Source organism: Tupaia chinensis, unplaced genomic scaffold (genome assembly GCF_000334495.1).
Source record: "Tupaia chinensis unplaced genomic scaffold, TupChi_1.0 Scaffold000133_1, whole genome shotgun sequence".
NCBI lineage: Eukaryota > Metazoa > Chordata > Mammalia > Scandentia > Tupaiidae > Tupaia > Tupaia belangeri.
In genome coordinates, this window is record NW_006159602.1 from 1,623,135 (window position 1) to 1,634,757 (window position 11,623).

The following is an 11,623-nucleotide window of genomic DNA, read 5'->3' on the forward strand; positions in this document are numbered from 1 at the left end:
TTTTGTTTAGTAGACTTCCCTTTACCTACCACCATAAACCCCACAACCACCAAAAATAAAGCTATAGGACAAATGTAAAGCACTCTCCTCAGAGCGCCCTGTTTTTGTTACCTTATACAAGATAACATTTTAGGCTCTATTCATGTCTAGAATCTTGTTTGCCTACAGAATTCTTCTTGTAAACATGTTTTTATAACCTTTGGCATAGGTGAGGGGAAAAGGTAGGGAATCGTTTACTGATTTAAATCCCCTTTGCTTTCTCTGTAGCTGAGGAAAAAGAAAATCTTCTTCTGTGTTCTAACATGAAGATCCGAATTGCAATAAACAAACATTTTCAAAATACCTAGAAAGCCTCAGGACTAACAAAAATCACATTGATTCAATGTAGTGATCATGGTAGCCTCTCAGTCAGTTTTTGTTTTTCCATCCTCCTCAGAATCCTGGCATTCGTACTTTTATGGGCCATATTTTTTAAACCACAGAACAAAATACTATCAAATTGGCAGGAAGTTTTTCATATATACATATGAGGGCAATAGGGAAATAACACTGGACAGAATTACACCAATTGTAATATGCCTGCTGTATCCAGATCAGATAGGCAAAATATACCAGGTAAACCAACAATAGCTTTAAGGAGGCTTCATCTTACTTTAAATGCAACAGGAGTCAGCAAACTTCTTCTGCAAGGGGCTAGAGGGAAAAAAAAAAAAAAGGTTTTGTGGGCTGCAAGATCTCTGTTGCAGTTACTCAACGTAGCTACTCAACAAAAAGAGCCACAGACAGTATGTAAACCAAAAAGCCTATGTTCAATAACACTTTAAAAAAACAACAACAACAGGGAGGGCCATTTTGGCCCTGGTCAATTAGCCAACCCCTACTCTAGGATACCCAAGACTACTCTTTTACATAAAAAGAAACATGTCACTTAAAAAAATATTCTGCTGGGACCAGAAGTTGGCATAATGGCTATGTCGCTAGACTTCCATGTAGTCAACTGCAGTTCAAATCCCGGACCCGGTGGCTTAAACTCATGCTGGATGCGTGTGTGTGCGTGCCCAAGATCCCGAGAGGAGATTGGAGGAGAAGTGACTGCAGCATGGCCATCCCCTCTGGGCGATGATTTCTCGCTGTCTCTCTGTCTCTCTCTGTCTTTCTGGCGAGTGCATGTGCCCTATTGCAAAAACCTCTCCAAAAAAAAAAATCTGCTTTCTCAGAATCACCTACATGTGTTATATCTATAGAAAACACATAAAAATTGTCTATTTTCTTTTGGCTTTCTAAATGGAAGCCATGAACTTTTATGCCCACAGACAAAGGCATTTGGTGCCATTTTGACATTTCTTACTTGCTAGGGTTGTGTATCAAGGCAAGATACTGTAACTAACAATCATTTCGAGGTAAGGCCTATTTTCTAACTGAACCTCTTCCAAAAGGGTAAATATAAGAGCTATTACAAATCAAATGATCTAACTAGGATAGGTGAAGGCTATTGCTTCTAATGATACTCAATCAGCCAAGACAGACAGAGCCATCAGTGTTATGCTGATAAATTGGTGGGTGGTTGACAGAATAAAGAAAAGTGGGTTAGGGGAATATCTGGATGAGCAATGGAGGATGAAATTCTTTCTAGGCTCTTGAGATAAAAGGTTCAAGTTCAGGGTTGAGGTTAATGGAGTTGAGAAGAAGTTCTTTCTACCAAGAATTTGATGAGCCAGTTCTTATGGGGAACTGATTAGGATTTGATCTGGTTTGGTTAAACCTGGTTTTAAAAATCATCAAGTTTTAAAAGCTCAGCCTTGAAATAATTGTGCCTTAAGTACTCAAAGTTAGGAAAAGAATATTAATAGCTAACATTTTAGTGTTTCCCTAGTTCTAGTTTTGCATATTGCCTTGGTATTCATTTTCATTATATCCAATTTATAGGTGATGAAATAGGCTGAAAATAGTTAAGTAATTTGCATAAGGACACACATATATTAAGAAGTTAAAGACCTCTGCAAGGAATACTATGAGAAGATAAAAAAAAGAAATTGAAAATGACACAAAAAGTGGAAGGATATCCCATGTTCCTGGGTTGGAAGAATATAATCAAAATGGCAATTTTACCCAAATTAATCTACATATTTAATGCAATGCCAATCAAAGTACCAGACACATTCTTCACAGATCTAGGAAAAACAATCATAAAGTTTGTCTGGAATCATAAAAGATCCCATATTGCCAAAGCAATTCTGCACAAAAGAGTTGAGTGGGCGGCATCTCACTCCCTGACCCAAAAAAACACTACAAAGCTGTGATAATCAAAACAGCATGGTACTGGCACAGAAACAGACACTTGGACCAATGGAACAGAATAGAGTCCCCAGAAATAAATTCCCAAACATACAGTTAACTGATTTTTGACAAGGGGTTCCAGGCAATCTAGTGGGAAAAGGAAAACCTCTTCAGCAAATGGTGCTGGAGAATCTGGATTTCCACTTGCAGAAAGATGAATCTGAACCCTTACCTTTCACCTCTGACAAAAATCAAGTTAAGGTGGATCAAAGATCTAAATATAAGACCTCAAACTGTAAAACTGCTCCTGGAAAATACTGGGAAAACTCTGGGAGACATTGAAGTAGGCAAAGACATCTTAAATAAGACTCCCAAAGCACAGGCAACAATCCCTAAAATATGGATATTACATCAGATTAAGAAGTTTCTGCATGGCAAAAGATATAGTAATTAGTGTGAATAGACAGCCCTCAGAATGGGAAAATATTTTTGTAAACTAATGTGTTTTGTTTATTTATTTATTTATTTTTGCTATAGGGCTTGTGCACTTGCCAGACAGAGAGAGACAGAAAGACAGAAAGTGAGTAATCATCCCCCAGGGGGGATGACCATGCCGCAATCCCCTCTCCTCCATTCTCCTCTTGGGATCTTGGGCATGCACGCACACGTGCCCAGTGTTTGAGTTTAAGCCACCAGGTCCAGGACTCGAACCACGGTCGACTACGTGGGAATCCAGTGACATAGCCATTATGTCAACTGCTGGTCCCAAACTAATGTGTTTTTCAAGCTGCTGAGGCCAGGATTTGAATTGCAGTCATCCATGCGAAACCAGCTCCCTTAACCACTGAGCTATGGGACCAGCTCTTCAAAGGATTTCAAAAGTAATTTGAAACTAAGCTAACTAAACTAAACTAAGCTTTAATGCTCATATTTCAAAAATATTTCAGATCACGGATCAGCAGTTGGTGGAATGGCTATGTCACTGAACACCCATGTAGTCAACTGTGGTTCGAGTCCCAGACCCGGTGGCTTAAACTCATGCCAGACGCATGTGTGTGCATGCCCAAGGTCCTGAGAGGAGAATGGAGGAGAATTGGGTTGTGGCGTGGCCAGCCCCCTGGGGGGGGTGATTTCTCACTTTCTGTCTCTCTGTCTCTCTGTCTTTCTGGAGAGTGCATGCACTCTACAGCAAAAACCTCTCTAAAATACATGTATTTAAGATCAAATTCTCCATGTACTGAGTTGCTTAAAGTTCTGTGTCTGGGAGGACTAAGTCTTATAATTGAAAAATTTGATCCTGAGCCAGAAAAATAAAGAAAAGGGGAAGATGGCAAAAGGAAGAGTTTATTAAGTTTTAACATTTAACTATTTTCATGAAATACTTAATTTTACTTAATTTGTTTCAGTTAAGGGCTGAACGAAATATCTTAGGATTGTCACACTGATAACATTAAATGGAAAATGACAATTTCCATAAGATGCTTTATGCAAAAGATGGAATCTTACTCAGACACAAACTAAAAAGAAATGGAAAAAATGAGCATATATGTATATATACAGCTGTGTGTTCGTATACATTTATATATATACACACATACAAATATAATTTTTGGACTATTCTCATTACTAGATCAAGCAAGTCTCCTGAAGAAACATTTTCTTTTTTTTTTTAATTGCCAGAGGGTGTATGTGCTTGCCAGAGAGGAAGAGAGAGAGAGAGAAAGTACCCCTTAATGGATTGTGTTCATGTTATGATCCCTTTCCTCCATTTCTCCGTCCCATCAGGATTTTAGGCACGCATAAACACACACACTCAGCATGTTTTTCAAGCTGCCAGGGCAGAGATTCGAAACACAGTTAGCCATGTGGGATCCTGTTTCCTACACACAGTGCCCAACCACCATCCTACTGGGCTGGCCCAGGAATATTCATTTTCTTTTCTTTTCTTTTCCTTTATTTTCTTTTTAAGAGAGAGATTTTTGCTATAGAGCACAGGTGCTTGCCAGAGAGACAGGGAGACAGAAAGCAAGGAATCACCCCTCACCACCACCACCACACCCGGGGAGATGGCCACGCCGCAATCGCTTCTCCTCCATTCTCCTCTTGGGATTTTGAGCACACACACATGCACCTGGCATGAGTTTTAAGCCACTGGGTCCAGGGCTCGAGCTGTGGTCTACTACGTGGGAGTCCAGCGATGTAACCATTATGCCATCTGCTGGCCCCACATTCATTTTCCTAATCAGGCATTATTTCTTCCTTTTATCTCTTGTACCTAATTCACATCTTTTAAGCCCTAAATTAGCAAAATTAAGATATTCTGCCATTCATATAGGGTATCTCATCCTTTCAGATGATCTTCATCTCTAATGGATATATCCTGCCTCTCCCCTTTTATTGTAGAATTTGACATATTTATGTAACATTAACCCTAGGTCCAGTGGTTTTCCCTATTTTGATCTCCATAACTTTATTCTGTGGGTTTGGTCACTGGAGGCTACCCTCTTTCTCCCCATTGGTTTCCCTTCCCCTCACTATATGACTTTATAAAGCCAGAGCTTGGAAAGGAAACAGTATCAGGAAGACGGTTTCTTACATACTAATGAAAACGTGTAGGCTTTGTTATTTATTTATTTATTTATTTTATTTTGGGGGGCTGAAGAAAGTCAAATAAAGGAAGTCAGAGGAAAAGCAGCTCCCTCTGGGGCCTCTGCTTCAGCTGCCTCTCCTTGTTTTAATGAGATCATTTTTTGATTCTGAGGTTTTGCCTCAAGAAAACTATCCAGAACTGAGTTGCTTTGGAAATATTAAGCATATTCCAGGACCCAAACCCCCGAGGAGTTGAACTGCAGATCGTTTAGACCACCCACCTACGGTAGATACATGGTCTGTCCAAACCCCACCGAAGTGCAAAAGCATGCCTCTCCCTATCTCTTCAAATAGTACCCAGGAGGCTTTGTTCCTCCTTAGAACTGCTGAGCTAGACAAGAATTTTGCTCCTCTGGCCCCGTGTCACTTGCAGGTGGGAGGGAAAGGAAAATTAAGATGCAAATTCCATTGCTAGTGGATAAATATTGGACTCAGGAGACCAGTCTTTCTAAAACCAGGGAAGGGAATTTTGGGCTTCACATACTTAGGCTTCCATTCAAATGCATTTTTTTTCCCCAACACACTGATTCCCATAAAAACTATTCACTTTGCTGTAGTCTAATCAAACATGAAATAAGAAAGCTTCTGTGTTAAAATGACTTTCAGATCTTGTTAATGGATCATGCACTCTAAACACTCATACTGCTTTATAATTAAATCCTTTTTTTTTTTTTTTCCGTCTTTAGATTTTTGCCATAGGGCATGTTTGCTCTCAGGAGAGAGAGAGAGAGAAGGAAAGTGAGAAATTATGCCCAGAGGGTGTAGTCACACCACAATCCCTTTTCTTCCATTCTCCATTCTCGAGATTTAAGGCATGCATGCACACATGCCTAACATGTTTTTCAAGCTTCTAGATCTGGGACTGAAACCACGCAGTCAGTCATGTGGGATCCAGTGCCTTAACCACCATGCCACCTGCTGGCCCTTCAAATCCATTTTTAAAATAAACGTTCTTTCGGTACTTCTTGAAACCTTCAGCTTCCCTAATACCAGCATCTTCTGCTTTTAAAATTATATTTAATTATGTTTATGTTTATATATTTATATATTATGTTTAATTATATTCCTTGACTTCTAGTTTCTTCTACTGCTTTGTTTTAGTCAATTATGGCTAATAGGACAAAGTATCACAGACTGGCTTATAAACAACAAAAATTTATTTTTCACAGTCCTGAAGACTGGGAGTCTGAAACTGGGTGCCAATCACATTGGTTCTAGTACGAACTCTCTTCCTGTTTGTAGACTGCTGACTTCTCTGGGTATGCTCACATGGTCGAGAGTGAGCTAGCTCTCTGGCCTGTTCGTATAAGGGCACTCATCCCATTTAGGAAGGCTCCACCCTCATGCCTAATTCACTTCCCAAAGCCCTCACCTCCAAATACTATTAAATAGAGTAATAAAGTCAACATATGAAATTTGGGAAGAGACAAACATTTACTCTGTAACACTTTTTTTTTTTTAATGTTCTTTGCCTCCACTCACCATTAAAATTGATATTCTTCAATGATGTACCTTGACCAATTTCCTATTCTCTCTGTTCATCCTGGGTTATTTCATTTGCTCCCATGGCTTGGATTCATCATCCATATATACTGATGACACTTAAATATCTATCCCCAATCCATTCTGATTTTTTTGAGCTCTAGAATACACGTACAACTATCTCCTGGACACTCTAATTTGGGTGTTCCATTGGTACCTCAACTCAACATGTCTGTTCCCTAAATCATGTTTTTTCTCCCTGCTCCCTTTTCTGGTTTAATAATATCATCATTTATTAAATGTTAACCAAAAATCTATCTATTATGAATGTTGTATTCTCATTCTCACATCCTCAGACCCAAGTTACTTAGGTTAATAATAATTAGTGTTTAATGAGGAACAATCAACCAATTATTACTTGACTTCAAGCAAAGGAAAGGCAGAAAGAAAAGAAAAGACAGGGACCGGCAGGTGGCGTGGTGGTTAAGAGCGCTGGACTCCTACGTGGCGTACTGCAGTGCAAGTCCCGGACCTGGTGGCTTGCTTTCTCTCTCTCTCACTCTGTCCCTCTCTGGTCGAATTAAAATAAATAAATAAAATAAAGTTTTAAACATTTCTTTAAAAAAAAAGGAAGAAAGAAAAAGAAAAGGAAAGACTAGTCTCAGAATATCATTAACTGGAAGGGATGTGGGTAAACTGTGTTTTCTTGATCAAATCTGTATTCAATTGGAATAGAGCTCTTACCAGAAAAATTGCTTTAGGCAAGGCATAGTCTGGTATTGACAGAATACTTCTCTTCTAACAATTCTCTTAACCTAGTTATAGGAACTCATGGCTTCTCCCAGAGTGCAAAAGCTTAGTCCTTTGACGACTCAAAGCCAAGATTCTGGCAGTTTCTTATCTAAACAGCCAAGTCCTCAACAACTTCAACTTCAGAAGGCACCAGAGTTAACTGGAACAAAAAGTCCATAGGCTAGCCTTCCTCCCCTGCTTCAAACATACCTCTGCTGGAGTCTATCTATCACATGAGCCAGGAATATAATTTACACACACCTCTTGTTACTATTCCATTTAATCATAATGTAATTCTACATATGCAAACATGAAAACAGCAATCATGTTTTATTCCAACTTCTAATTGCGTGTGGCAATCATGTGCTTTCACTAAATTATTTCCATCAAGCATACATAGTGCCATTATTTCCAGTGTGCCAAAAGGCCCACCTGCAGCCCCCAGCCCCACAGGCAAAGCCAATCTGCATCTCATATATGTGCTGCATAGTTTCATACAGTGAAGAGGCCCTTCGCCATAAACACATGCTCACTTCCACACTGAACTTGAGTGTGTTTAGCTCCCCTGTCCTGCTTTCCTTTACCACCAGCTTCACAGGCTCTGAGGCATCAAGTGAAGATTCAACATCCTCCTACTTTTATGCCTGAACTGGACTTCCTAGTTAACCATTTCCTGTTTCCCCGATGCTAGTATATCAACCTCTGGTCCTCCAAGGCAGAGCCCTTATTAATCTCTTTACTTCTTTAATTTAAACTAGTCTTTTTAAAAGTGTCTTTCTGTGCCTAGCAGATGGCATAATGGTTATGTTGCTGGACTCCCAAGTAGTCAACCACAGTTCGTATCTCAGACCCTGCGACTTGAAATTCAGGCTGGACACGCGTACGTGTGTTGCCAAGATCCTGAGGGGAGAATGGAGAAGGGATTGCAGTATGGCCATCCTCCCTAGGGGGTGATTTGTTACTTTCTGTCTTTCTGTCTTTCTGTTTCTCTGGCACGGGCGTTTGTCCTATAGCAAAAATAGGTGTGCTGATGTGTTCAGGTAGACCTGGGAATAGCACCCTGGGCCTTCCCAATATTTTGCAGTGGTACCCTACCTCTTGTACCACCCACCACTGGACCTAAATTAGTCTTAAATAAGACTCTTCTTAATACTACTCTCTCTTCTGGGGCCAGGAGATAATTCTTCTGCCCTTAAACATCAGAATTTCAGGTTCTCTGAATTTGGGCTATGATACTCACACCAGCAACAATCCCGTCATCCCCCATTCCTCTATCGCCCAAGCTCTCAGGTCCAAGAACTTAAACTGAGCCATGCCACCGACTTTCCTGGTTCTCCGACTTGTAAATAGCCTTTTGTGGGACTTCTCAGCTTCCATAATCAAGTGAGCCAACTGCTCTAACAATATCTCATCTCACTCTCTCCCCATATATAATATACACATATTATATATACATTATACACATATATACATATATACATATATACACATATATATGTATATTGTATATATAATATGTGTATATTATATATGTATATTGTATATATAATATGTGTATATTATATATATGTGTGTATATATGTATGTGTGTGTGTATATATATATATATATATGTGTGTGTGTGTGTGTATATATATATATATATAAAATCAGTTCTGCTCTCTTTTTTTCTTAAATTTGCCAGAGGGTACATATGCTTGCTGGAGAGAGAGGGAGAGCAAAAAAATAAGAAATTACCCCTCTAGGAAGATGGTCATGCCACAACCCCTTCTCCTCCGTTGTACTTCTAGAATTTAGGGCATGTACATAGGCGTATTCGGTGTGTTTTTAAGGTCTCTGGGTCTAGAACTTGACTGCAAGTTTGGTCATGCGAGAAAGAGCCACCTTAGCCACTGCCACCAGCTGGCCCCAGTTCTGCTCTCTGAAGACCTGACTAAATAAAACAGCATCAATCACCAACTTTTCTTATCTTTGAATAATTGAATTCTTTGAACATACTCAAATGCAGGCAAAAGAAGAATATCCTTTCTCCTGTATTCCTTCTGAAGCTCATTTCTCACACTAGGAATTGTGCATTTCTTGCTCGATTCTCTCCCAACCCTTCTCTACATTGCATCACTGGAAATAAGTCTAGAAATTACGTAAGTCATACATTTAAAAACAAAACCTAGAGAAAGAAAATATGACCCAGTGACGTGGTGAGTTACTAAGCACTGGAGTCAGCAGACATTTGAATTTTTGCTTCTCCTTTTCAAAGTTTTGTACTGTTGGGTACATTCCAAACTAGGCCTCAAGCCACTACCAGAAGAGGTCAACTCAATAGGTTTCTCTTTTACTTTTTTTTCAGAGATGTTATCAATCATGCTTTCCCAAAGGTGCACGGGTTATTTGCAAAGCAAAGGGGAGCCTCAATGTCTCAAGGAAAGATTACCATTTGCTGCAGGAAGCAAAAATGAACCCAGGGAGGATTCAGTCTTACATTGCTCTCTGTGTTTGAAAAACAGCCGAGGGAGCTCTGAGGATTTGAAAACAACTAGCATGACTTGCCCATTTCAAAAAGAAATCCTGGAGCAGCATTCCAGAAACACTAAGACAAGCTCAGCACTGTGCAACTGAAGGAGGCCACTCCTCTGGGACTATTTTGTGGAATTAAGAGAAATGCTTTTAAGAAGTGGCTGTCTGAGTGAGAACAATCAGGGACTTTCTCTTTTTCTGGGGCTGAGCTCATACTCACTGGTCTGAAATGCAAAGGTTGAATAAAAAAAATGAAACAGGAAAAACGAAATATATTTTCCAACTGTCTCCATGTGGCTAGCTGCCAATCTGCCTAGACTGGGTGGTGATTCTCACCCTAGAGTCAGCACAGAGATAGGCTGGGTTTGGTGTTTTCGTTTTGTTTTTACTAAGTAGTGCATGTGAATCATCTTAGTTGTGAAACACTTTAAAGTTTAATAGGAATAACAACAAATATTGGTCCTTATTCATGATTATAAACTCATTCCACTATTCAACAAATGTGAAAAGGCAAATAGCTTTTCTCCCCACTCCCCCCCACAAGTACTCATCAGAAAGAAACAGAGACAGAGAGAGCCGAAGAGGGAGAAAGCACCCCCCAGTGGGGCTTTCATTTCACACTGCATTCCTTTCATTTATCTTTTCAGGGTTTGGGGCACACATGCACTCATGCCTGGTGTGTTTTTCAAGTTGCCAGGACTGGGATTTAAACCATGCAGTCAGTACATGGGACCCAGCTACCTTAACCACTAGGACACGGGGCTGGCTCAGCACACAGCCTTTCTCAGCCTCACTTTTCTTTTTTCTTTTTCTTTTTTTAAGCCTTATTTTATTTAAACAATTATCTGAGTAACTGCCAAGGCCACTATGTACAGACAAGAGACAGGGAGCTTTATTTCTTGGTCTCTTCCTCCTTGGACAGTCTTGATGATCTCTTCCTTCTTGGCCTGGCTTTGCGGTGCTTGTGTGCTTCCTTGGTCTTAGAGCAACGGGCCTCAGCCTGGTCTGCTAGGAGCTTCTTGCAGGCCCTGTCTGCCTTCAGCTTGTGGATGTGCTCCATGAGAATCCACTTGTTCTTGAACACATTCCCTTTCACTTTCAGGTACAGGCTGTGATACATGTGGCAGTCAATCTTTTTAGACTCCCGGTAACTTCTGAGCAGCCGGCGCAGGATCCTCATTCTCCTCATCCAGGTCACCTTCTCTGGCATTCTAGCATTGGCCGTACCCTTTGGCTTACTTATGCCCATATGCCTGCACTTCCCGCGGGCCATGGTGTTTTTCTGGCATCAAGCCCGGGAATGAACAGTCACAGGCTTACGGATGATCAACCCATCCTTGATCAGCTTCTGGATTTGCTGACGGGAGTTGGCATTGGCAATTTCATTGGTCTCATTGGTCCAACCAGACCTTCTTTTTGCCACAGCGGAGGACACTAGAGGCAAGCCTCTTCTGAAGCCTGAGCATACTCACGGCTGCGGCCGCAGCACAGAAAGGCAGCCTCCCTTTTCTGATTAATACAATTTGAAAAACAACAGTTCTGCTCCAAAGTTGACTTCTTCCTGTTATGTAGATCCTGGTTTAAATGTCACCTCCTTAGAGTGTCTCCAAACACAGCTACTCTGTCATATCATGGTGACATATCCATTCCTTCCCAAACTCTGCTTTGCTGCTTATTGCCTGTGTCCTCCAATTAGAGTATAAGGATTATCAAGTTAGGAGGGACCTTTTGTTTCTTTATAGATTCATTGGACAAATATTGTTTGGTGGTTTCTAGGTGCCAGACACTGTCTAGTGCCCTGGGGATGCATCAATAAGTAAGGAAAGTTTTTGTTTTTAGATAGAGAAGTCAGGCTTGAACAAAGAAGCATATGACTTTATTAACATATCTAGTGGTAACAGGTGCTTTG

General features: G+C 40.4%; 1 pseudogene; it reads right to left on the minus strand.

Moving 5' to 3' along the window:
* Positions 1-10,606: 10,606 nt before the first annotated feature.
* On the minus strand, positions 10,607-11,193 carry LOC102494850 (60S ribosomal protein L19 pseudogene; annotated as a pseudogene).
* Positions 11,194-11,623: the final 430 nt, after the last annotated feature.